Raw genomic sequence first — 25,146 nt, 5'->3', positions numbered from 1 at the left:
TGTGTGTGTGTAAACATGTGCGCACACACCCACTATATACATATAATTTTTTGACTCATTTTTTTCCACTTAATAGTAGATTTTGACCATCCTTCCCATTGCAAAGATACAGACCTAGCTCATCCTGCCTCAACTTCTAGGATAATTAGGAGTTCACTGCATGGCTGTGTCATTGGGTTGGTATTTCCTGGTTTATGGTACAGATGGGAGTCAGTGGAGGTTCCCTGTGCCCCTGGTCACTCAGGCTCAGAGCCTGCAGGCACACCTTCCTTCTCCTCCGCTCCCGGGCTGAGCAAAGGGAAGCTGAGCAGGTCATTAGCGGGGTCCCCAAGGTCCTTCCTTCCAACCCTGCTTTCTGCATGGCCCCCAGCACTCCCAGCCCTGATACTCTAAACTGGGTGGTCCTTCCCTCCCAGTGCTGAATCCTGGAAATCTGGAAATTACTGGTTCCAATGCCATCAGCTTCCTATCACTCCAAACTTCCTTTGTATCTCGGGACTATTCATGGCACCATTTTCAGTCCTCCAATCCATTTGCAGACTTTTCTCAATTTCTTCATTTCAAAGGTCAACATATGGACTTAACTCACCATTGTGAAACCAGAAAATATGCATCCTTAAAGCAAGATGGGAAGACGGAAGCGCTTATTCAAAGATTCATACCCTCAGGGCACCTGGGTGGCTCAGTCAGGTGAGCGACAGACTCTTGATTGCGGCTCAAGTCATGATGTCAGAGCTCAGCGTGGGGTCTGCTTGAGATTCTCTCTCTCTCTCTCAAAATAAATAAATAAAATCTTTAAAAAAGAAAAAAAGACTCACACTCATGACAGACCATAATATAACTGGAGAATCATAAGGACTGGGGTAGCAGAAAGAGCAGAGGGTAGAAGTGGGAACATTCTTACAAGTATTTTCAGAGTGCCTTCTGGGCACCACGGTTCCGCCAAGTGGCAGGGGACGAAGGGAGAGGGACAACCAGATGCCAGAAGGTGCAAGAGTTTGCATGGCCCATTTCTTCTGTGGTGTTAGGGTCTCCTGGAGAACCGTCTATGAGTGGCCCTAGTCACACGACAATCAGTGTCCCTGACCCGAGCTTGCCGTGCCGTGGGCAGCAGGCGCCACGCTGGTCCGCCTTTAAGGGGCAGGAAGAGTAGCCACAGAAGGGAAGCACCTGGCCAGAAGAAAAAGCCCTGACAAGCACAAAATTCCAGTAAGACCCAATTTTTAAATAAAGTTATCAGATCAGAAATCCAAACAGTGAGCACTTAAGAACAGGGAGGTGCATAAAATAAGAAAGTGCTGTACTCGGCACTTTTTCGGATGGGTGAGAGTTATGACCATTGTGCTTTTAGTGCCTGGGAAGGGTTATAAATAGCCATGGAGAAGGGGTTTTCCCATATGCTCTTTCAAATATGCACACACACACACACACATTTTAACACCGTGTTGTATTTTTCAGATAGTTTCAAATTTAAAACAAATGAATGACTCAGATGGAGATAATCGAATGTGCCAAGTTTTAACCCGCAATGAGTTACACCAAAGGAGCTAAAAGCATGAATGTGTGAAGCAGTCTCTGGACACAAACCAGGACTCTGACCCTTGGAGAAGAGAGGGTTCCCGTGGAGAAGGCTTGTTGCACTAATTGCACAGAGCACCTGGCCACAGGATTATGAATACTGACCTTTCCTGGCATGCCCAGATGGATCCTTCCATGGGCAGCGCCGAGTGCCCAGCAGTGGAGAGAAAGGGCTCTGGAAAGTCAGCAGAGCATTCTTTTGTTTCGGTCTAAACCACAGACAAGGAAAATCAGAATTTTCTCTTTGGACTCAGGGCCCCCCATCTTCTTTTCCAGTAAAAAAAAATATATATATCAAACTGAGAGGTATTTCAGGATTCTACAGTCATGATGTCTTGACTGCCTACAAATGATTAATTCTTGTCCTGGCAGTGATCAAAGGAAATCTGTTTCTGAACAATGCTGCCACATGAACAGAATCAAGAAGAAAGATCTGGAAAAGGTGTTCTCCTACCCAGGGGCTGCAACACATGCTCAGAGGGCACTTGCATCAGGATGAACAATAGAAATATGCATTTCTCCATCCATTTGTTTATTTCTTCTTCATTCAATAGCTATTTACTGAGCGTGTTGGGCACTAAGGGCTAGGGAAGGGACAAAAATGAATGCATTTCACAAATATATGTTGAACACTTACGATGTGCCCGGCTCTGTATCAGGGGCTGGGGATCAGTGATGAGTAAGACCAGCCAGCTCCCTTACCTTATGGAGCCTGCCTTTTGCTGGGGAAAGACAGACAATGGGCAAACAAACACATAACTAAGCAAGATAATGACTAGGAAGGAAGTAATGACCAAGAAGGGCAAAGAGGTAGACATTTGGGAGAGGCCAATTTGAAAAGAATGGTATTGCCACTAAAACTTGAAGGTTAAGGGCGCCTGGGTGGCTCAGTCATTAAGCGTCTGCCTTCAGCTCAGGTCATGATCCCAGGGTCCTGGGATCAAGTCCCACATCGGGCTCCCTGCTCCTTGGGAGCCTGCTTCTCCCTCTGCCTCTCTCTCTCTCTCTCTGTCTCTCATGAATAAATAAATAAAATCTTTAAAAAAAAAAAAAACTTGAAGGTTAACAAGGCAGTAGTTACATAAAGAGCCAGGATGAGCATTTCAGCCTAGGGAACAGTGGAAAGTGGGAAAGGTCACGGTGTGTTCGCAGCACTTAAGGGACCCACATACTGATCTCTTCCATGTTATTCAGATACCAGATTCAGCAGCAGTAGAGTAATTTATGGCACGAGGGGCATCGAAAAATGAATATAACTTTTCCAGGAGAAGATGGAGGCGTCCATGCCCTTCCTGGCAGATGAGGGTACAGATCCAGTGGTGGTAATGTTCCAAGGCCCCAGGGTCCATTCCTCTGGGGTTGATAAAGTTAGGACACGAAGGAATGAAAAGCACTGCTGTGTTGCAATAGTTAGAATGGATTCGACAAGCAAGGGACTTCCTACAATGGAGAACAACTGTTGCATTACCTTGCAGCAAATGAAGAAAGTGCTAGAATTTATTCAATTACCAAAACATAGCCCCATTTATGGTGACATTTAGAATTCTAGTTCTACTGAGTTTTACACTGTTTATGGTTCTATGCCTGCCAAAGGAATGATTTTCAACTTGAAATGTGATCCTGTATATGACCGTGGAGCTGGTGTTCTAATGTCTAACTTATTTAGTCCTCATGGCCATATATTAAGGCTAGCTGGGTTTCAAAACCTGGCGAACAAATGCAATCATGGAATGTTAAAAAATACAAACCTATTTCTAAACCAGCAGCCTCTGATCCTACATATTTTGCTTGGTGCCCAGATGGGGAGCACATTTTAACTGCCATGCATGCTCCCAGGTTGGGTACAAGCTTTGGCATTAATAATGGGTACAAACTTTGGCATTATTCCAGCCCTATCCTGGCAGCCATTTTTTTGGATAAGCCATTTCCAGCAAAAACATATCTTACTAAGCAATTAAAAGCGAAGTACCCAACGAAGAATCTAAATTTGCAGTGGTTGGTAGACTCTCAGCTTAAGAAATAAACCAATCACCAATTCCAAGCTCTCAGAGAAGACACCACTGCTGAATTAGAAATCACAACCAGGAAATGATAAGCCATTATCAAAAGCAGCTCTTAAAAATCAAAGGCAAGGGCGCCTGGGTGGCTCAGTTGGTTAAGCGACTGCCTTCGGCTCAGGTCATGATCCTGGAGTCCGGGATCGAGTCCCGCATCGGGGTCCCTGCTCGGCGGGGAGTCTGCTTCTCCCTCTGACCCTCCCCCCTCTCATGTGCTTTCTCTCTCTCATTCTCTCTCTCAAATAAATAAATAAAATCTTTTAAATAAATAAATAAATAAATAAATAAATAAATAAATAAATAAATAAATAAATAAAAAATCAAAGGCAATATGAGACTAAGAAAGCTCCAAAGCAGGAAGCAAGAAATAACAAGAACCAAGATTTGGCACCTACTCTGCCCCACGGAGCACACCCCGAAATACTGTCTCTGTTCACATCTGGAGACCCTGAGACAGATGAAAAACTCAAGACTCAAAGACCTGAAAGCAGTTGAACCTTGAAAGAACAATCAGCAACAGAAACACAGAAAAACTCTAGGTCGGAGAAATTTTAAGAGATATCATTCTTCTCCAGGAGCAGGAAGATCTGAAATTGGTTACTTTAAAGATTGACAGAGAGCAAGTTGTTAGCATAAATCAGTGGAAATACATCTTCTATCTAAAACTCCGCAGAACACCTGAATTTCACCTGCCCAACACGTACCCACATTGTTTACTGCTCATCTATAACTCAACCATATATTCCATTGGAATATATGTGAAATTAGTTAATAATGTCCATTAAATTGGTTTTTCCTACATTTCAATACATGTAGAAAAGAGATGCAAATTTCATAGCTAAGCTCAAGGGACTGCAAGTCAAACATCATTGTTATTCAGTGTAATTTACCACATAAATGAATAAAGACATTTTAAATTAAAAAAAAATGCAACCCATTAGGCTGGATAAAAGAAGTCAGTGCAAAACAAGCAAGGTATACAAAAGTTCATTTCTGGGAGTGCCTGGGTGGCTCAGTCAGTTAAGCATCTGACTCTTGATTTCAGCTGTGGTCATGATCTCAGGGTCCTGAGACAGAGCCCTGAGTTGGGCTCTGCTGCTGAGCCTACATAGGATTCTCTTTCTCCCTCTCCCTGTGCCCCTCCCCCTCTCACACACATCCTTGCACTCTCTCTCTCTCTTAAAAAAAAAAAGTTGATTTCCATAACTTTAGAATGACTGTTAATTTCTTTCTCTTGAACTTGTATTCACTTACTAATTTGTTCAGGAGAAACTCAATACAGTAATTTTCTGAAAAACTGAATTGCTTTATAGTCCACTTCCTCCTGGAGCGTTTAAAGTCCCCATTATTGTATTTTTAAACCAAGACTCTATCCAATGAGGATCCCCAAAAGAGTCTGAACATGTGCCTGCGTGTCATTTCTCATCACAAAAAGGAATTTAAGCAGTCTCTTTGGTAGTCTGGAATGGTCAGAGATGAAGCTGGACACGGAATTCTGGTGTGCTGAGCCTCTCATTTATTTCTGTATGTGTATTTCTTGCCTCCCACAAGCTAAGCTTTGTCTAAACATAGTCAAGATAAATTTAAAAATCTCATGTGGAGTCTGTCGTGAAGGACATTGATAATATATGTGAAAGTTTCTAACAGGTAACTGAATTTAAAAAAAAAGTCCTCTAATTAAAGCAGTAGAGCACAGAGAAGAGAAGCTCTGTAGCAAGAACAGGATCCAGAGAAACTGCTTTGAGAAACCAGAGGGCTGTAGCCCCATTCGGCTCCCTGCCTGTGATACCACTTGCATAGGAAGACTGGGAAGTCACATTTCCGCTAGCTGGCCCTGGATCCCTGTCTAGATCCAGCTGCCTGGCAGAAGCAGGTCTCCGTGAAGCCTCCAGCAGGGCCGGAGGATGGCTGAAGTTTGTGAGGAGGGCACCATCCACCCAGAAAGTGGTAGGTCTCCTGTGATTTTTCTCTGTTCTCAAGTTTTTATCTTGAATACAAACTTGAGTTGTTTGCGTCGTTGCAGGACACAGAATTTCTCTTTTAAACTTTACGTAGCTGATCCTAGGTGCAACCACGATCCATGCTCTCCTTCCTTCTGGAGAACTCTGCTACTTCCCCCTGTGGGCAGCAGGATGCCATCTCAAACACGGAAGGCATGCTGTAACGTGGGGAGCGTGTTCCTGCTGCCGTGCTCTTCAACGCTGCGTCCACGGTGACCAGAGACAAGGCAACTAGGTATGTGGGTGCCACAGTACCCTTTCACACTGAGGTCGTTGGGAGGTGAATGGTTCCTTAGAACAATAGCTGCTTGGAGCGATGGGAATCTCTTCCCAATGGAAAAAGTGAAACTCATGGAGGAAATAAAGGCTCTAAAGGCAACATTTCTTGCCATTTCTCAAGAAGGGATACTAGAAATAAAGGGTTTCGTTTTCTTCCTGTATATCTTTTCTCAGAATAACCCACTGAGCCAGCAATGGCGGTGGTTTCTCTGCCCAGAGTTTCTGATGAGGTGAACCACGCTCCACGTGGAAAGCAAGGGGTGTCTTCTGCGTGAAGATAAACAGGCCTCCTGTGAGTCTTAGGGAAGTCGGAATTCTTCCTTACACTGCTGTAGTTCTGTGACCCACATCCTTTCCCTAATTCCTTGGCCAGAGAAAATGCGGGAAAAGCTTTCACTTCCCTCAGCTCCTGGAAAACCATTTGAAGTCTGGTTCCTGCAACCAGGTCCTTTCTCTGGGAGAACCCGATGAAGAGTGTCCCAAGACATTTGTTCTCAGGTCTGACTCAGAGGTAAAAGAAAGGTCCAGGAATGTAGGGAGAGTAAGAACCTCAAAATCAAGCCAAACATCGTGGGTTCCCCTTGTGCTTGGGTGGGGGAGGGGAGAAAAGACGAGGCTGTTTCCGCCTTTGCTTCTGCTCCACGCCGGGTGAGAAACCATGCCATCACCCGTCCTGCCTGACTCCTCAGGTTTCCCGGGACACTGGTGAGGTTATGGGGACCCAGGTAGCATATCTGTCACTCATCCTTCTTGGAATCAGCACCCTGGAATCACAGGCCTCCTTGGAATCTGCTTTCTACCCATTCTGTAATTAGAAGCTATCCTTTTGTTCACATCAACATACAGTTTACAAAGTCTCTTCGCATTGTTCACCCACGTCAATTTACAACCTGGAGAGAACACAGTATGAGACTCTGCAGACCTAGCAGTGAACAGTCGGGGGTGGCTCCCGTCTGTCCTCGGGGAGCTTGCAGCCTGGTAGGGAGACAGGCATGGAAAAATGTTCCTAAGCCAACGACAGCAAAGTAGCCATACATTGTAAAGTTTGTTGTGAAGAAAACAGAACCTGAGACACAACATATATTAATTATTATACTAAATGCAAATGGACACAATTCCCAAATCAAGAGGCAGGACGGGAAATGGGAGCGAGGGCATTAAGCCCCGAAAACCGGGTCTCCTTTGGAGGTGACGACAACAGGCATGGAAGAGCTTATTACATTGGAGAGTTTCACCTCAGGTTGGGGGGATGGCCCATCGACAATGACATCAGTGACCCTCACGTGTCAGGATGTGTAGGTCTTCTTTGCTGAGTGGTTCAGTTATTCCAGGGAAAGATCCTACAGTCTCCCACCTTGGCAGTGGGAGTCTGGGGATAGCTCTAAATCAGTTGTTAGCACCTCCCTTGATTCTCCTTTTGTCATGAATTTTCTTATGTGTCTGATGTCTCCAAATATATAGGCTCCTTTTCCCAGTTTCCTCAGCAAAAGAAATCTCCAGTCTCCCTGTGTGGCTGACAGAGGTGACACCAAGTGCAAAATGAAAATGTGAGTGCCCTTGTTCAAAAAGCTGGGGAAAATGCTGTTGCTGCTAAAAGTTCTAACATATAAAGCTTTTCTTTTCTTCCATGATCTGAACTATTCTGAGATCATGTATGGGTAATGGATTTGCATTTTTATTATCATTAGTTACTTCAAAAATCAAGACAAATGTAGTATTAATATTTAATACTCCTGCATTTCTTTGGCTAGGCGCTACTCTCCATATCCCAAGTCTTCTTCCATTTAATTATCAATATTTTCATTTATTTTGCTGGAATAGATTCTCCAGAAATTTGATAGAGCTTCGGGTTTGATAAACTTTCTGAGTCCTTAAAGAGCTTTAGAAAAAAACTCTTTTCACCTTTGTGTTTAATTTTTTTCTTGGAATAGAATTCTAATTCAAAATCACACACCAACAACTTTGAAAATATTGGTCTATTGCTTTCAGAAATCCTCTCCTGCTTTTGAGAAATCGGATTCCAGTCTGGTGTTCATTTCTTTATATAGACACTATCTTCTCTTTTATTTAGTTTTGTTGGCCTTTAAGACACTTTTGTCAGCGCTGGTTTTCTGAAATGTCACCACAGTGCATGTATATGTCATATCTGTTAAATTTGTCCCATGCAACACTCAGGGGGTATTTCAATTTGAGGACTCATGTCTTCCTTTCCAAAAATGTTGTCTTCTGTTATTTATCTCCTCCCTTCAAGCCTTTGTTTCGTTTTTCTTTCCTTTTGCAACCTCAGTTAGATAGGATTTGGAACTCTTTGGTAAACCTATTGTGTCTTAATGCTCCATTAATATGTTCTGTTTCTTTGTCTTTCTGGGGCTACATTTTGGAAGAATGCTTTGTTGCTCTGCTCCAGCTTACAAAATCAGATTTTAGTTTTGTTGATTCTGCTCTTTAACACCCATTTTTAATTTCATTGTTCTTACTTTTTTCTCCAGATTTCTTAAGATTTTTGTTTTAATCTATATTTAAAATACTCTCATCCATTTCTGCAACATTATTTCATATGTTAACATTAATTATACTGATCCTAAAGAATTTCCTGATGCTCTAAATTTTACTTCCATCTTCTTCATGTAATTTGTAATTTCAATGTAATTTTGATGTAATTTTATGTCCTTCCAATGATGCAGATTTTCCCCCAATGTTTGTGGATCCTTGGTTGTGTGGCCTTGGCTGTGTAGCCAACTTTGTGTTCATTTCCTTGACTGTGGAGTAGATGGACATATATTTCTGCTGAGTAAAATTTGCTCTGTGTGGGGGTGTGTGTATGTGTGTGTGTGTTTGCACTGTTACGCTTCTACTTACATGTGTTGAATGAATGGAATCAGTCTCCCCAGGTAGGCAATCCATCCTGGTATGTATTTGGGTATTTTTGGTGGTCGGACTAACCAGAAATGTCAATACTAACTCTGACTTTGAGTAAATTATTTGGCTTCTCTGAGCTTCAACTTTCTAATCAGTAAAATGAGCACAGCACAAGAACAAGGCAAGGATTAAATGTGACCTTACAAATTTGGACACTAAAGCCTGACTCATAGAAAATAATAATACAGATGTTAACTGCTATTTGGGTTGGTTCATATCAGAACCCAGAGGTGGAGAAATTGACACCTGAAGGAAATTGACACTTATGGTAAAATTGGTGATGTGATGGGTGATATATTTTGATCCAGGAAATTTCCCAGTGCCTTGCTCACTGTCCCCTCACAGAAATCTGCCACTGTCCCTACATCCTCTGTCCTGAAAGGTCGGATGGGAGGAGTTCTGAGGAACACCACGCATCCCTGCAGTATGGAGTTGAGCACATGAGGCCAGGCCTGGGCAGGAGGAGAACCCTATAACTGTTGGGTATTTGCAGCTTTCTACTGTGGGTGGGAACCCACAGCGCCCTTCAGGGTTTCCATTCTCTAGGCCCATCTGTTTTGTGTTTTTTATTTTGATTTCCACTGATAGCTCTTAAGGATAGCTGAGCGTCTTCTTTCCACCCAAGAACTGAGCAAAGCAAACTGTAGCCAAAACCAGCAGCTGTTCATTTGCTTAATAGAGAAAATATCTCCCAGAGCTGCCGAGGATGCATGATAGAAGGGGATCGAAGAAACTTGAGGCTCTTTTCTCAAGACATAAAGCAAATTTTAGCACAAAAAAATATTCACATCACTCACTTCCACCCCCAGATTCCGCATGGGAGACCCCTGACTCATTTTTGAGAGGTGCTGCCCAGCCATTTGCGGTGGACTAAGTTGGTCCATAAATACATTTCAAGTTGTATCTGCTTGTCTGTGCTCTTTCTACATGGCCTAAAATCTCCTTGGAGCTAGAGTCTCAGGATTTCCTGATAGCTGGAGAAACCCTGCACCCAGCCAGGAGAATGTCCCTTTCCAGGCTAACCAACATCCCTGCCTCTCAGGTCTGCACTCAGATGAGCACATATTTGGTGCCAGTCTGTGGACAGTGGCTTTACCCAGGCATGGAGAAGGGAGGAGGTGACCTTGGATGTCAGTTAATGCCACCTGATGGCAGCCATCTCTTTTTTTTTTTTTAGCCAGATCTCTGGGCACACCAGTGTACTTAATTTTTTTTTATTCTTATGTTAATCCCCATACATTACATCATTAGTTTTAGATGAAGTGTTCCATGATTCATTGCTTGTGCCTAACACCCAGTGCTTCATGCAGAACGTGCCCTCCTCAATACCCACCACTAGGCTAACCCATCCTCCCACCCCCCTCCCCTCTAGAACCCTGTTTGTTTTTCAGAGTCCATCGTCTCTCATGGTTCGTCTACCCTTCCGATTTCCCCCGCTTCATTCTTCCCCTCCCGCTACCTTCTTCTTCTTTTTTTTTTTCTTAACATATATTGCATTATTTGTTTCAGAGGTACAGATCTGAGATTCAACAGTCTTGCACAATTCACAGCGCTTACCAGAGCACATACCCTCCCCAGTGTCTATCACCCAGTACCCCCATCCCTCCCACCCCACCCCCCACTCCAGCAACCCTCAGTTTGTTTCCTGCGATTAAGAATTCCTCATATCAGTGAGGTCATATGATACATGTCTTTCTCTGTTTGACTTATTTCACTCAACATAATACCCTCCAGTTCCATCCACGTCGTTGATAGCAGCCATCTCTTTAGCTACAATCCGGGTGGATGAGAAACTGGGACAGGCAAGTCATTCCCTGTCCATTCCTCACAGTCCAGTCCTGTTTTCTCCCTTGTTTGTAGTGCCCCCCACAAGATTTAGATAAGCCAAACTGTGCCCCCTCATCCTCCCCTCCCCCTTGGACTTCTCCCTCCAGCTGAGCCTCCAAGAGGCCGACTGACTGCTGGGGGTAGCAGACTTCCCTCTCTCCCAGCACTGGAAAGAGAGGAAGAGTCCAGCTGAGACCTCTTCTTCTTAAGTGCTTCCAGCCTCGCCTGTCAGGACGGAGCAGGTCTGCAAACTGGGGTGAATACGGGTCAGAAGGGAAAAGACAGCTTCCATAAACATCAACAAAACCTCCTGGAGCTGGGGCCAGAGCTGGTGCATTGTTGCCTCTAGATCAGCTTTTACCTAAGACTAGCCTTGCAGTGAGTCAGGAATAGATCCTGAATCAAGGATGAGGAGGGAGCATCAGGACTGAGTCTCACACCAGGCTGGGCCAGCCTGACTTATGACTGCCTCTGCTGGGTTCTCCTTGCCAAGGGCCCAATGCTGTGTGACCTCCTCCTGTGCCCTCAGCCCCATTCCCTGGAATTAGGCCTTCTCCAACTCTTGCCCCTCTTCAAGAAGGATGTTCCTGATGATGGCCAGGGTTTTGCATGGTGCCAGTGACTACTTTGGGATGGCAACTGTACACTTTCTCTTTGTTCCTTCTGTCTAGGCATCCCCCCACCTGCCCACACCTAGACAGTTTTGACAATTACTTAGACTGGACCTGAGTTTCCACTTGATATCAGGAGGCATAGAGCAGAGGAAAGAACTATAGAGTCAGGGTTTGACTTGTCAAAGTCCTGGCTCTACACTTACTATCCATGTGACCTTGGGCAGGTCATTAACCTCATAGAGCCCTACCTGCCTCAGCAGCAAATGGCAGAACAGAAACTCTCATGGTGGTTTCCATGTAAAAAGAGTTCTATGCTGACTAGCTCTGTTGGCCCTCCGAGTCCTTCTCTGACAGGCTGGAGGAAAGAATCCCCCTTCACCTCTCCCTGTCATTTTCCCAATATCCTGATATCCCAGCCAGCTGCCTGTTCTGGCCTGGCCTTCTGCTCCTCTGCTCTCAGCAAACCACCCTGCAGTGTTGGGACAACTCCCTTTATCTACAGAGCCCTCCTAACCCCATCCCAGCAGGATCGAATGTGTCCAGCTTCTGCTTCTCTCCCAGCTGAATAGGATCGCAGTAGAAATCCTTGCCCAGTCTTGGGCCTCTTTGGACCACCTTCACTGCGCTGTCTGCTCAATGCTGGGGCAGCCCTAGCCATTGGATCCCCAGGGGCAGAGGCCAGGACACACAACCCACTTCTCAGGAGCACTTGTATGTATGTTTCATACCCAGTTGTTTGCTGGATTGAATATAGTTAGGAGGCATCCAATGAAGTCAACATTGGACTGGGGGTCAGGAGAGCCTCAGCTTCACACTCTAACTTCACACAAGTTACCCAAACACCAGCATAAAAACACCCTCGAAACTGTTCTTCTCATTGTATCTTCTACCTTAGAGAAGGTAGAAGGCACCAACTTCCACTCATTGCCAAAGCCGGAAACCTAGGCTTCACCTTTGACCACTGCCTCTCCTCAACTTCTCCATCCAGCCAATCTCTATATCCAGCCACTCTCTACCTCCTATTGGTCCTGCCTCCTCCAAATCTTGGGTTTGTTCACCTGTCTTTACACCCACTGTTCCATCTTGGTTCAGGCCAATATCATCTCTTGTAGTCTTTTAAAAACAAATATGGTCACTACACTCCAATACAAAACATCTTTCAATGCCTTGCCATGGCTCTGTGGTCAAAAATAAGCCCTTAATACAACTCCCAAGCCTTTGCATATTTAGCCACTCCCTGCCTCTGCAGCCCCACTTCACGTGTCATATGCAGACCCCAGATTGCACTTCCGCTCAGTGCTCAGAGCAGATGTCTTGTGCCATCTTGTGCCACTGCTTATACGATCTCACACCACGACGTCCTTCTCACAGCCTAGTAACTCCTACCCATCCCATGGGCCTCGGCTCCAGTATCATCCCTTCCAGGAATCCTTTCCCACATCTTCTCAATTTGGTGTAGGTGACTGCCCTCCCAACTCAAATGCTCCTTCCTTCATTACTCCTTATAATAATTGGCACCCTGCATGGAAACTGCTGGCTTTCCCATGTGTGTTCAACACTAGCCTGAGAGCCTTCAGATGGCAGGGATGTTGTCTCTCCTTTTCATGTGGTGTCCCCTGATCCCTAGCACAGAGCTAGGGATGGGCACAGCACAGAGCAAGCAGATACTCAGTATTTCTCTAATGGATACATTCTCCTTCTCTAGAATTAAATTTGCCAAGGGGTAGTTAAGACGGTTACAGATTAAAGTAGACCGAGAAGATATGACATCTGCATCCGACGTATGAAGGTGGTTTGGAACCTGGACCAGAAAAGGGGTATTTGTGGGACAACTGGTGAAATCTGCATAAGGCCTATAGATTAGATTAGTGTCACATCAAGTTAATCTCCTGATTTTGATCATTGTACTCATGTTACGTAAGATACTAACATCTGAGAAATTTGGGTATACAGGATTCTTTGTAGGCTTTCTGTGCCATTCTTTGTTAAGTACAAAATTACATTAAAATAGAAGTTTTAAAATGTAAGCAAAACAAAGCTGTAGGTTAACTGGAAAGACCCTTGGAACTTAATTTTCTTAGTAAATTCAACACCAGTTTTCCTTTCCTTCTGCTTTTCTCTATTCTATAACAGGTAGAATCTGCAGGTTAAGGCATGGGGAAGGATTCTTATTCCTGCACGTCTGCATGGAAAGGCTGTGAGTACTTAAGATGATGTGGTGTGAGTGTCAGCCTCCAAAGCCCTGCTTGGTGCCATCAAACTAGTCTGCCAGTTGACAGATGAGCTACCCATCAATGAAGGTGGGCAAGTGCCAACTCAAGCCCACTGGACAGGGGGCAGGGCAAATGACTCCCCCAGACTCAGCTAAACATTGGAGCTTGCTTCCCATGGAGCCGTCTTAGCTTTTAACCTTCTGAGAAGACGGCACCTGAAACATTCATGGGAATGGATTTCACAAACAGGGAAGAACACCAGGAAAGAGAAAGCCCCACGCAGCATGTCTACAGCCCAACCCCGACCCAGAGCTCCAGCCCCTGCCTTTCATCCTCTGGCCAACGTGGGTCACCCTCGGCCTTGTCTTTAAGGCACAGATGGGACTGTCTGACTTGGGGTTGGAGCCTTCCTTTCAGATGTTAGGAGTGCGGGAGGGGTGGCAGGTGAAACTTCAGGCTCAAGACTTAAAGCTGAGAAAACATCCCCTGCAGCCCTCGGTCAGGCCCGGCGCCCTCCTCGAGCACAGCGAGGTCCTGCTGCTCTCCTCCATGCCTTGTGAGCCCCAGGAAAGACGCTATTGCCATTGCTTCAGCAGCCATAGAAGCACTCAGGCTCAGAGGCAAGAGACCCAGGGCTCACCCACCCAGGCCTTAGAGAAGAGGTACCAGCCTTGGCTTGGGCATTCCAGGTGACATGGTGACCGCTTGCCCCTGCGGCTGCCCCGAGGTGGTTAACATAGAATGAAATGCAATCTGTCCCCTGCAACTTCCACATCCAGATCAAAGTTCTACCCTATGGTGATTACACAGAATCGGTTTGTTTTCTCTACTACACTGTACTTCTTTAAACATCCGGAGACAGCAATCTTTTTCCATCCGAGTCTTCTTTTTTTTTTTTTTTTTTCCATAAGCAGCTCTTTGGGATTAGACAGTTCTTCCACTCGCCTCCATACAGCATGGTTTCTAGATTCCTCAAGATGTTAATCACTATCTCCTATATCCACTTTCAAGGTTCTTTCTATGATGCAATGACAGTTAAAATGGGAAGTTCTGTAGCCTACCCAGAGGCCAGTGGAACTGGCTCCTCTGATCCACGTTCTGTCCCACCATTAACGGAGGCCAAGATGGCCTTTTCAGCAATGGGTGGTGATGTTGGCTCCCACTGAAGTTACCAGCCACCCAAACTCCAAGACATTCACTGATACTTGCACCATTGACTTCTGGATGAAAAATATCATATGTTAATCACTGTTCATTTCATTTCTGCAGCTAAGGCCAATTTCATGCCTGCTGCTGGGCTTCCCCAAAGCCCTGAAAGGCCCTCCTAAAGAAAAGTGCCAGGGTGGGTCCAGGCACGTTGCCTGAGATGGGAGAACACACAAGAAGGCAAAGCATCAGCATGGCCCCGCTCAGCAGATGGCCCCGCTCAGCATGGCCCCGCTCAGCAGATGGCCCCGCTCAGCATGGCCCCGCTCAGCATGGCCCCCTCACGTTTTCCTAGTGAAGTGGAGCAGAGGAACCCCGATGCATTGGAACATGGAGATGAGGCAACAGGAAGCCAATGTGTTCCAGAGACATGTGAATGGATGTGAGGGATTCTGGAGGTGAATGAGGGGCAGCACTGGATGTGTGGCCCTTTGGAAGCCACACGGGAGCCCGCAGAACTGTGCGCGCGGAGGAGGGGCCTTGGTGACTCAGACATCCTTCCCCACCCTCATCCAAGTAGCGAAGACAAAAGCATCCCTCGGGCTTGGCCACTTCTCAAAGAAAGAAAGAGAAAGAGATTGAACGCACATCTCACAAAGGATCTGATTTACTGCTCCTGAAAGAAACACAAAACCTTTTTCATCTTGATAATATCCAGACTCCCAGAGGGGCATCAATTCACTTTCACAGAAAATAATAACATCTTCTCCACTCTGGAACAGCAAGCCACGGTCTGAGGGAAGAAACTCCACTTAGCAAAGAGGCACCAAGAAACGTCTGCCTGCAAAGACAGAGAATGCATTAAATGGATCCCTTACAAACACATCTCCACCAGGGAGAGTGCTGCTGTGGTGAGCTGTCAAGAAGAAAGCCCATGTGTTGGATTTTCTTTCATCACATAAAAGAAGTCAGTGAAATGGAGCACTAGGATTTTACTAGCAAATGCACCGGCAGCAATGAACACAAGGTAACCTCGACCTCTCACAGGATTCTGCAAATTTCAAAGTGTCTGTGCCAATGAGTCGGGTCAGCTATGGCCAAGTTGTTGCATAGTTAAACCATCCACGGGTTGGATCATGGCTAGTCTAGGGTTCACTGAAGGCAGCTTCTGGGGGTAACAACAACGGGGAGGCTTCGTGTATGGCCTGTGGTCCCGGGAAGCGTGTGCAGCTTCTCAGCACGCACAGTGTCATCTCGTGATGGCCCAGAGGCAGGGTCTCTGGCCGGTGGGCCCCATCACTTCCGGTTTGAGGTTGTGGCAATCTGTTGTTTCATTTAAATTGCCCATTTCCTCTCTTTTCCATTTTAGGTTTTGTTGTTTTCAGGAGTATTCAAAGCATCTTGAAACCATACATCTCAATGCTTTGAGATTAATTATTCTTTAACAGGAAATTTTGCAGGATACTTCATATAAAAAGATATATATTAATTAAAAATGGGCAGCCTAGGGCACCTGGGTGGCTCAGTCGATTAAGGGTCTGACTCTTGGTTTCAGCTCAGGTCATGATCTCAGGGTCATGAGATCGAGCTCCAGGTGTGGCTCTGTGCTCAGCGAGGAATCTGCTTGAGTTTCTCTCTCGCCCTCTCCCTCTGCCCCTCCCCCCCAACCCCCACACCCCCGCCTCATTCATGCCCTCGCTCTCTCTTTCTCAAATAAATAAATCTTTAAAAATGGGTAGCCTGAATAAAAAGTAGAACTTTCAGGGGCCCCCGTGTGGCTCAGTCAGTTAAGCATCCGGACTCTCAATTTTGACTCAGGTCATGATCTCAGGGTCATAGGAATGAGCCCTGCGCTGGGCTGGTGCTCAGCATGGAGTCTGCTTGGGATTCTCTGCCTCGCCCTCTGCACCCCCTCACCACTCTCACACTCTCTCTCTCTTAAAAAAAAAAAAAGTAGAACTTTCAAACCAAACCATTCTGAGAAGAAAGAAAGAACCAGCTAAAATTTAAGAACTGTTACAAAATTTGAGCACAGAGTAAAACAACAATAGTAGCTGATGGAGGATTTACTCTGTGCCAGTTACTATCTAAACACTTCATAATATTAAATCATTTAATTTTTTTATAGTTCTGTGAGTTACGAATTTTTGAAAAGAGAAACTTTAGACCCAAAAAGAGAAAGTTGTATTCTCATGGCTACTCTTCCAGTAACTTTGAGAGATGGAATTTGAACTCAAAGCCCACACTTTTTTTTTTTTTTTAAAGATTTTATTTATTTGAGAGAGAGAGTGAGAGACAGCACAAGAGGGAAGAGGGTCAGAGGGAGAAGCAGACTCCCCGCTGAGCAGGGAGCCCGATGCGGGACTCGATCCCGGGACTTCAGGATCATGACCTGAGCCGAAGGCAGTCGCTTAACCAACTGAGCCACCCAGGCCCCCTCAGAGCCCACACTCTTAACACCTTAACTGCTTCTCCCTTGATATACAGGCATACCTTGGAGATACTGCAGGTTTGGTTCCAGACCGCCACAACAAAGCCAGTCAAATGAATTTTTTGCTTGCCCAGTGCATATAAAAGTTATGTTTATACCGCACTGTACTCTACTAAGTGTGCAATAGCATTATGTCTAAGAAACAATGTACATACCTTAATTAAAAAATACTTTATTGTTAAGAAATGCTAGCTATCACCTGAGCTTTCAGTGAATCATAATCTTTTTGCTGGTGGAGGGCGTAGCCTTGATGTTGATGGCTGCTGACTGATCAGGATGGTGGTTGCTGAAGGCTGGGGCGGCTGTGGCAATTTCTTAAAATAAGACAATAAAGCCTGCCACGTCAATTGAGTCTTCCTTTCACATGAATGCGTAGGACCATTGTAAAGTTATTGATTGGTCTAACTGCAGTATTGTTGTGTCTCAGGAAAGAGGGAGGCCTCAGGAGAGAGAGAGAGATGGGGGAAGAGCCAATTGGTGCGGCAGTCAACACAAACAACATTTATCAACTGTGTCCACCGTCTTATGTCAATGTGGCTCATGGTGCCCCAAAACAATTACAATGGTAACATCAAAGATCACTGATCACGGGTCACCATGACAAATATAATAATTAATTGGAAATATAATAATAATTATGAAAAAGCTTGAAATATTATGAGTGTTACAAATACGTGACACAGAGACAGGAAGTGAGCAAATGCTGTGGGAAAAATGGTGCCGATAAATTTGCTTTAGGGCAGGGTTGCCACAAACCTTCAATTTGTAAAAAATGAGGTCTGCTTATAAGAAGTGAATGGAATTGAGGTTATGTAACAAAACCTATAAGGTATAACCAAAGAAGCACTCTGATGAACATTTATAGCCTTAAATGCATTTCCCTTAAAAAAAATCTGAAAATATTGAAACATTCAATTTCAGTAGATCTTCAAAGTAAAAAGCTGAGGAAGGAGTTTATGACAATAATACAGAAGTTAATGAACTGAGAATGAAATATAATAAGAAGATAATAAAATAATGAGTCCACTCTGAGCTGGAGGTCTTGCCTACCTGATGCCTCAGACAGTCTTCTCTGAGTGGAGTTCTCAGACCTCTCCCCCACATCGTGATGCCTGGGTGGCATTCGGTGACCTCACAACCTCAGAAGGAGCTCACTCCCTCCTTGCCCAGCTCTCCTTTAAAAGTTCTTTCTCTAAATGAGCCAAACTCTACAGCTGTTGTGCTTAGACAAGTGAGGAGAGAAAATAGAAGTGTGGAGGCAGAAGTTATCTCTCTCTCTCTCCTTGGTAAGACTATGCCATGGAGGTCTCTCTGTGCACCCACCGCAGGATGATCGGAGGGGAGGAGGCAGGTCCTGAGACTTCCCCAGGAATTTCTTCATGCCTGATCTCCTCCCCTGGCACAAGTCTGTGACAGCAATCCCCGGGCCAAGCCCCTAACACACCCCACCCCCTGCCGGCCCCTTCTGGAGGAAGTACCTGTGCTGAGCACTGAGTTCCAGGAGAGGATCCAGCCCCCTCCTCTGAGAGGAGAAGAAAGGAGATGTGCGGGAATGGACAAAGACCTAAGCCTGCATCTCCAGGAGACCAGGTCCTCAGGGGAAAGAGGAAACTGGCCAGACTTGGATCATTAGGAAGAAGGATAACAAAAAAACAAACAAAACCTTCCTCTATTGGAATATCCAGTTTTCCTTTTATGTGAATTAAAAAAAAAAAAAAAAAAGAACAAGCTCAATAAATCCATCCTCTTCCAAAGGCAGCAAAACCATAAATATAAGTGTTGACTGTTTTGTTTTAACTGCTGTGTAGCCAGTTTAAAACTGTATACATCACAGTATTCCAGATGCAAAAAGAATGACTGACCATTGTGTGCACCCTTTCGTTGATACCTGAAGCCTGAGTGGGAGAGGAGAAGAAGAAGGTCTGACCCAAGGTGATGCCACAGAGGTGAGCAGTAGGCACCAAATGCAGCCACTTCGAGTTGCTTGTGCAAACGTGGCACATCTCGTTTCCAGGCGGACTCGTGTCCTCCCACGCGTGTGCAGGGGCAGAGCCCACGGAGTTCACATGGAAGTCCTCTCCAGGGGCTGTGCTTTGCAAGAGCAATGGCCTCTGGCACCTCCCTCATTCTCCCTTAGGTCCACCAGCCTGACAGGACATGGCCTTCTGGCCAGGGGCCACCAGGGGTCGGGGAAGGCTGCCTAGGAAGTGCCCATCAGCACAACCAGGAAGCGGTCCGTTAGCACAAGAACAAGATAAGGCAAGTAGAAGCCCCAAGGGAGCCCCATCATGATGAGACAGTGTCAGCTCAGACTTGGGGGATCCTCTAGGCATGAGGAACAGAGGAGCATGATGCCCTCCCCCGCCAGCACTCAGGCTCTCTGAGTGCTGCCCGGCCCAGGTGCCAACCCCCCTGTTGCCAAATGATTCTTTTACAGTGAAGCAAGTAGAACCTTCTAGGTGTAGTCAAATGAATTTCCAGTTCCATCACTGACCAGCCTGGGCAAGTCCAACTTCCATTTTTCGTCTCATTTAGCAAATGAGATTATTACTAAATGCACCCTTATTTGATGGCAGGAGTTGCCAAACATACTGATGATAAAGCATGAAACAGTGTCCCTTTGCAATTGCAGTATATCTTACGTATATATAAAAAATATCTCAGCGAAATGGGTGAGTGTCAATATTGAAAATTTTTTTTTTAAGATTTTATTTATTTATTTGACACAGGGAGAGAGACAGCTAGAGAGGGAACACAAGTAGGGGGAGTGGGAGAGGGAGAAGCAGGCTCCTGGCTGAGCAGGGAGCCTGATGTGGGGCTCGATCCCAGGACCCTGGGATCATGACCTGAGCCGAAGGCAGAGTAACAACTTAGCCATCCAGGCGCCCCTAATATTGAAAATTCTAAATTATTGACAGTGGTTTTGAGAGGAAAGTCAGATGAAGAGGATGGATGAAAATCGGGTTGCCCCCCAGCTCCAGGGACATGGGCCTGCAGGGGCCCCTAGCCGTTGGGCTTCCTTAACCGTCTCGATCTTCCAGCTCCTCAGAGCACATACACTGAGTCACCGCTCCCCTTCAAGAGAAGCAACTTTAGAGAATGGCAAGCAACAGTAGAAGCACGTGGGGGAAACATGGATTCTGTATGTGTCCCTGCAAGTGTGTGCCCTGTGGAGTATTCTGGGGGTAAATAGTAGCAATGGGGACATAGGTTAATTCTGTACCTTCCACTGTAAGGTGTGAAAATGTAGCTGTTAACACAGTTGTATGCAAGTTAAGACTGGATTCCATATGAATCACACACTGCTCAAAAGTTTTGAAATCTAAAACTCTAAAAGATAAGGTCTCAGGCCACTTTTATATTTTGAATGAAATTCTTAACCCCGCACCTGTTTACAGAGACTGCTGTTAATTCTACTTTCAGGTAACTTTTTAAATTGATTCCTATTTGTCTCTATCTCCATGAATTTTTAGAATGGAGATCATAGCATTTTAAAATCGGGACAAGACGTTTCCTAAAGGATATGAAAAAATATTCTTCACCACTGGCTTGGTTGACCCAGTATCTCTGAGTACCGAAGATGTATGAATTCAGATATTGCCTGGATAGATGTAAATTTTAATTTTGTGTGCCTTTGTTTATATACACATTTACTGTGGTTTACAATGTTGTTTCTTTTCCTTAGCTTTCAACTAGTTCACACTACTTCATAGTGCTTTCCATCACATAAACTACTTGCAAATCATTAAAATAAGGTAATAGCTGTGATAATAGTGTTTCTTGCCTTCTGCAAAGTGATTTGATCAGCCACCTTCAAAACCCAGTATTTTCACAAGCTCCATCATTAAAAGCAGTGTAATTCTAGTTGACATGATTTGAGAGGTTCAAGAGAAAGGTTTACAAGTTTTGAAACTGTATGATTGTGACTCAGTGTGGCCTTTCAGTCTTATTAGTCATGTGATCAAGGTTTGTAAGGCTTTATTGCTAAATAAATGTTGACCAGAGTACACTGAGAATAGCTAATATAAAGGGAACTCTCTCAAAGTATCCTGTGTTCATTTTACTTAGAGTACATTGTTGGATCATTTTAAACCTGTGTAAAAGTTGGTGAAGCTTCAAAAAATCTCCAAGAAAGCACGAAAAAATAGAGATTAATAAATATAAATTCCTTAATGCAAAATTAATAGTGAATTAAAGGTTTTCTATAAATCTTTTTTATTTTTGCTATAAATATAAGAGTTCAGAAAACAGTGTATCTTCAACTAAGGTCTAAATTCTCAAAGCTACATGTTGATGCTTCTGATCATTTCCATCACTGTCCTTCTTTTGAAATGCAAATTAGTGCTTTTTAACAACCACAAAAGAGGGGAAAAAAGAAAGAAAAAGAACCAGCTCTTGGAATATGGTTCTGTGCCTCTGCGTAAAGTGATTGAGATTTTGTTAGAACCATGTTTACACTCCAGAACCCTGCAACCATCCCCGGCGTGCACCTCCACACCACACCTGGATAAAATATGTGAAGGGAATCTAGGGAGTCTATTGCAGATACAGTTTGGAACCAACTAATTTTTGTCCTCATAATTTAGAACATTAAGTAACTAATGCATTTAATACCACTGATTGGTTCTTCAGGGCTTTGACCACACTTTTAAATAGAATCCAAAATAATCAAAGTAGAGTAAACAAATTTATCCAAAGTAAACTTTGTTGCAGGAGCGTCCCCAGCCCAAATAGATTTTAGGGCAGGAAACAGAAAGACTTTTGAGTGATTTCATGCAGAATTATTTTTGGAAAAGCCTCACTGGAGTATGTAAATTCTTCTTCAGCATGCATTTTAAGTGGGGGAAGGAGGATTCAATTCCATTTCAGTTTTAAATATTTTGGGGTCAAGGTGGTGTGATAGTCCTACAGTTTTTGATATACAAGTTGTCTCTGGAATTGTTTTCATTATCAAGTGTCAAGATTCACATCAGAATGGCCAGCTTGACATGGGTTTCTCTCTTCCCCGATGCTGCTCCTTGGCCAGCTTGACATGGGTTTCTCTCTTCCCCGATGCTGCTCCTTGGCCAGCTTGACATGGGTTTCTCTCTTCCCCGATGCTGCTCCTTCCCTGAACGCAGAATTGGTTGCCACACTGAGATGAGAACCCTCAGGGTGAACGAAGTCAGCGTGACTTTAAAAGTGATCAACATGTTTTCCATGGTGAGGCCTTCACTATTTGACTGAATGCAGAGTATGTTGAAGTGGCAAGTCGGTGATAAGTTTTTCATCACTAGCCTTGTTCACACTTTTGTACACCACTGCTTGCACTAATGTTTTAGTCTGAATTTTAACAAAGTTTCACAGTGTCTACAGACATAATTTTAAAAAATTAAGCATAATTTATATAAAGATGTTTCTGTATAACTTAATGTACTTTACAAAGAACAGCTACAATAGATGGTTGAATGTTCTGGAATTGTGTTTGCATGTTGTTTTGATTATGTTCTATTATCATTCATCCCCTTATGAATTTGAGTGCCAGGAATAGAAAAATAAAATGCTAACATGGTCTTTGGAAAAAAAAAAAGAGGATGGACGGAAATCAGAGCTCAGGTTCCATAATCAGACCAACAAAGGCCACGGTCCCTCAGAGAGGGCTGGCTGCCGTGACCTTGGGGCCTTTGTGCTATGATCCTGTGGTCCCTGACCATGACCCTACAGCCCCACCTGCTCCACAGCCTTGCAGACAACACCAAGGGGGGTTTGAGCCTCAGTGAATATCTGTTCTTTCTCCGCTCACTGTCTCCACAGGAGGGACAGACTCACTTCAGCTGCAAAATCCTCTTCCTCCGTGAGCTACATACTAAGAGATGGAGTCCAGCTAGATAAACAAAACAAGTCCCTGTGGTGGAGACCCTTGCCGCCTCCCACAGCCAAGAGAAGCTTCCCACCAATAGATGGCCAGACCGAGCAGCTGAGGGGCCGCCTCATGTTTCAGGCTTTGGGGGAGGAGGGCCGTGGGGGACAAAGGATGCTCAGCCCTGCAACATATCCCAAATCACCATTCCGCACTGTGCTAGAACTGGGGGAGGCCTGGAGATTCTCTCAGGCAGAGGAGAAGCTTTGTTCATGGATCCTGGAACACAGTGGAGGGGGAAGGAGAGGACCCATGTGGAGACCCTAAGAGGCTCCCCGGAGGGGCTCCAGGGAGGCCAGCGCCTGGCTCTGTTATTAATGTGCACACAGAGCCGCCGCGGCCAGACAGGCCTGTCTCAGAGGAGAGCGATGGCCCCGCAAAGGAGGCAACACAGGTTTCTCTCGGCTCCCAGCTGTCTGCTGAGGGAGAGGAGTTGTGAAGGAAAGGTCAAGGTGATTTTTTGAAATAGAGAGATGGCCAATAGCTTTGCCAAGATGCTATGTCATTGTCTCCTAAGACATCTGGACTATAGGGACAGATGGCAAGACAGTCTTGCCCTGGTCTGCAAAGGGGACATGCCCCCCGTCCAGGGGCCGAACATGATGGTGTTAAGCCACAGACCTACAGGGAAGGAGGAAATCTCCAGGTTTTGTGAGGAGCGAGGGAAACCAAAAACCTCAGTCCATCCCACCGCCCCCAGAACCCCGATTGCTACTATTAAGAAGGGGGGGCCGAAGTAAAAAGGGAGCCTGGGGTGGGGGGGTGCAGCAAAACAGTAAGGCTATGACCAGAGCAAGAAGAGCAGCTTACAAACCTCTCGCCCGTGTGTCATTGCGGTGTCACTCCCGCCCCGCCCACCGGGCTGCCGCCCACGCGGCCGACGTTCAGATTTTCTCGCGAGCCGCCCTCTGCCAGACCTTCGCTGGGTGTTCAGACCCGGCCAGGCCCGGGCTCACGTGCTTCAGCACGGTCTGCACTTGGCACGCGCCCATTGTCCACAGACGTCACTCCCCCCACCCCGGGGCAGCTTCCGCCAGACGGAGGCTTCCCACGGTCGTCACTAGCACAGTGCCTGGGACACCGGCTGACTGCATTCATCTGCATAAGCCTCATACAAGACAAAATAGCATTCCCATTTTTGGACAAATAAACTGAGGCTTCAATTTTATTTTTATTTTTTATTTTTTATTTTTTTCCTAATCTTAAGCGTAAGCTTCTGCTTCTAAGTCCCTTTCACCTGCCACATTCCCAAAGTCAGGTCACGTCCTAAAGTTGAGAAGAACTGACGTGGCCCACTGCGAGAGTTCCCAGGAAGGTCTGCTGGGGCTGCAGGGGAAGGAAGAGGACAAAAGGAATCAATGCCAAGCTGTGAGTACTTCGGAGGGGGTGTCTGTGGCCCCAGCTCCCCTGGTCTGTCCTAGAGAAGCCGTTGCCTGCCCTTGGGAATGTAAGCTGAGAGCCACGAGGTTTTGCTGCACTTGGGAAGCATCAATAAGAACTGCTAATATCCACATTTACTATGCGCCTCGCACCCTTCCCAGTACTTTACAGATCGCGGCAGCTGCCCCCGAGGATGCCTCCGCCCTCCAGTCCTCAGGCTGTGAGACAGTGTGGGGCTTCTGAGGCCATATTACAAAAGGTATTGCAACTTCTCCCCCACCCCGTTCTTTTGGGTTGCCGCCCTGGGAGAAGCAGCTGCTCTGCTGGACACTCAAGCAGCCCACAGAGAGCCCCTGAACCACTTGTGGGCCATGAGAATGAGCCGCCATGGAAGAAGATCCCTTGGTCAAGCCTTCCGATGGTTTGCAGGGTAATGATTGCAACTTCCCGAGACATACCAGGAAGAACTGCCCACCCAAGTCTTGCTCAAGCTTCTGGCCAACAGCAACCAAACAGATCGTGAACTATTGTTGATATTTCTAAGCCTTTAAATTTGGGGAGATTTGTTTTACAGCCATAAATAACTAGCACACATTAATACTGATTTGATTACTGCAAAAAAAAAAAAAAGTAAGGAGTAAGTATACTATTATCTTTACGTAATAAAGGTGGAATAGCAGCAGACAGCCAGTATACTTTTGGCGGAGCCATGTGGGTTGTGTCTCGGGGCACTATCCGACACA

General features: G+C 45.4%; 1 pseudogene; it reads left to right on the top strand.

Moving 5' to 3' along the window:
- The first annotated feature begins 2,849 nt into the window (after window positions 1–2,849).
- Window positions 2,850–24,646, top strand: LOC123847093 (eukaryotic translation initiation factor 2A-like; annotated as a pseudogene).
- The last annotated feature ends 500 nt before the right edge of the window (window positions 24,647–25,146 follow it).

Source organism: Mirounga angustirostris, unplaced genomic scaffold (genome assembly GCF_029215605.1).
Source record: "Mirounga angustirostris isolate CCGP_5_RB_7025 unplaced genomic scaffold, mMirAng1.0.hap1 SCAF_6, whole genome shotgun sequence".
NCBI classification, from domain to species: domain Eukaryota; kingdom Metazoa; phylum Chordata; class Mammalia; order Carnivora; family Phocidae; genus Mirounga; species Mirounga angustirostris.
The sequence above is the reverse complement of the archived record's forward strand: the minus strand, read 5'-3'. Positions and strand labels throughout refer to the sequence as shown.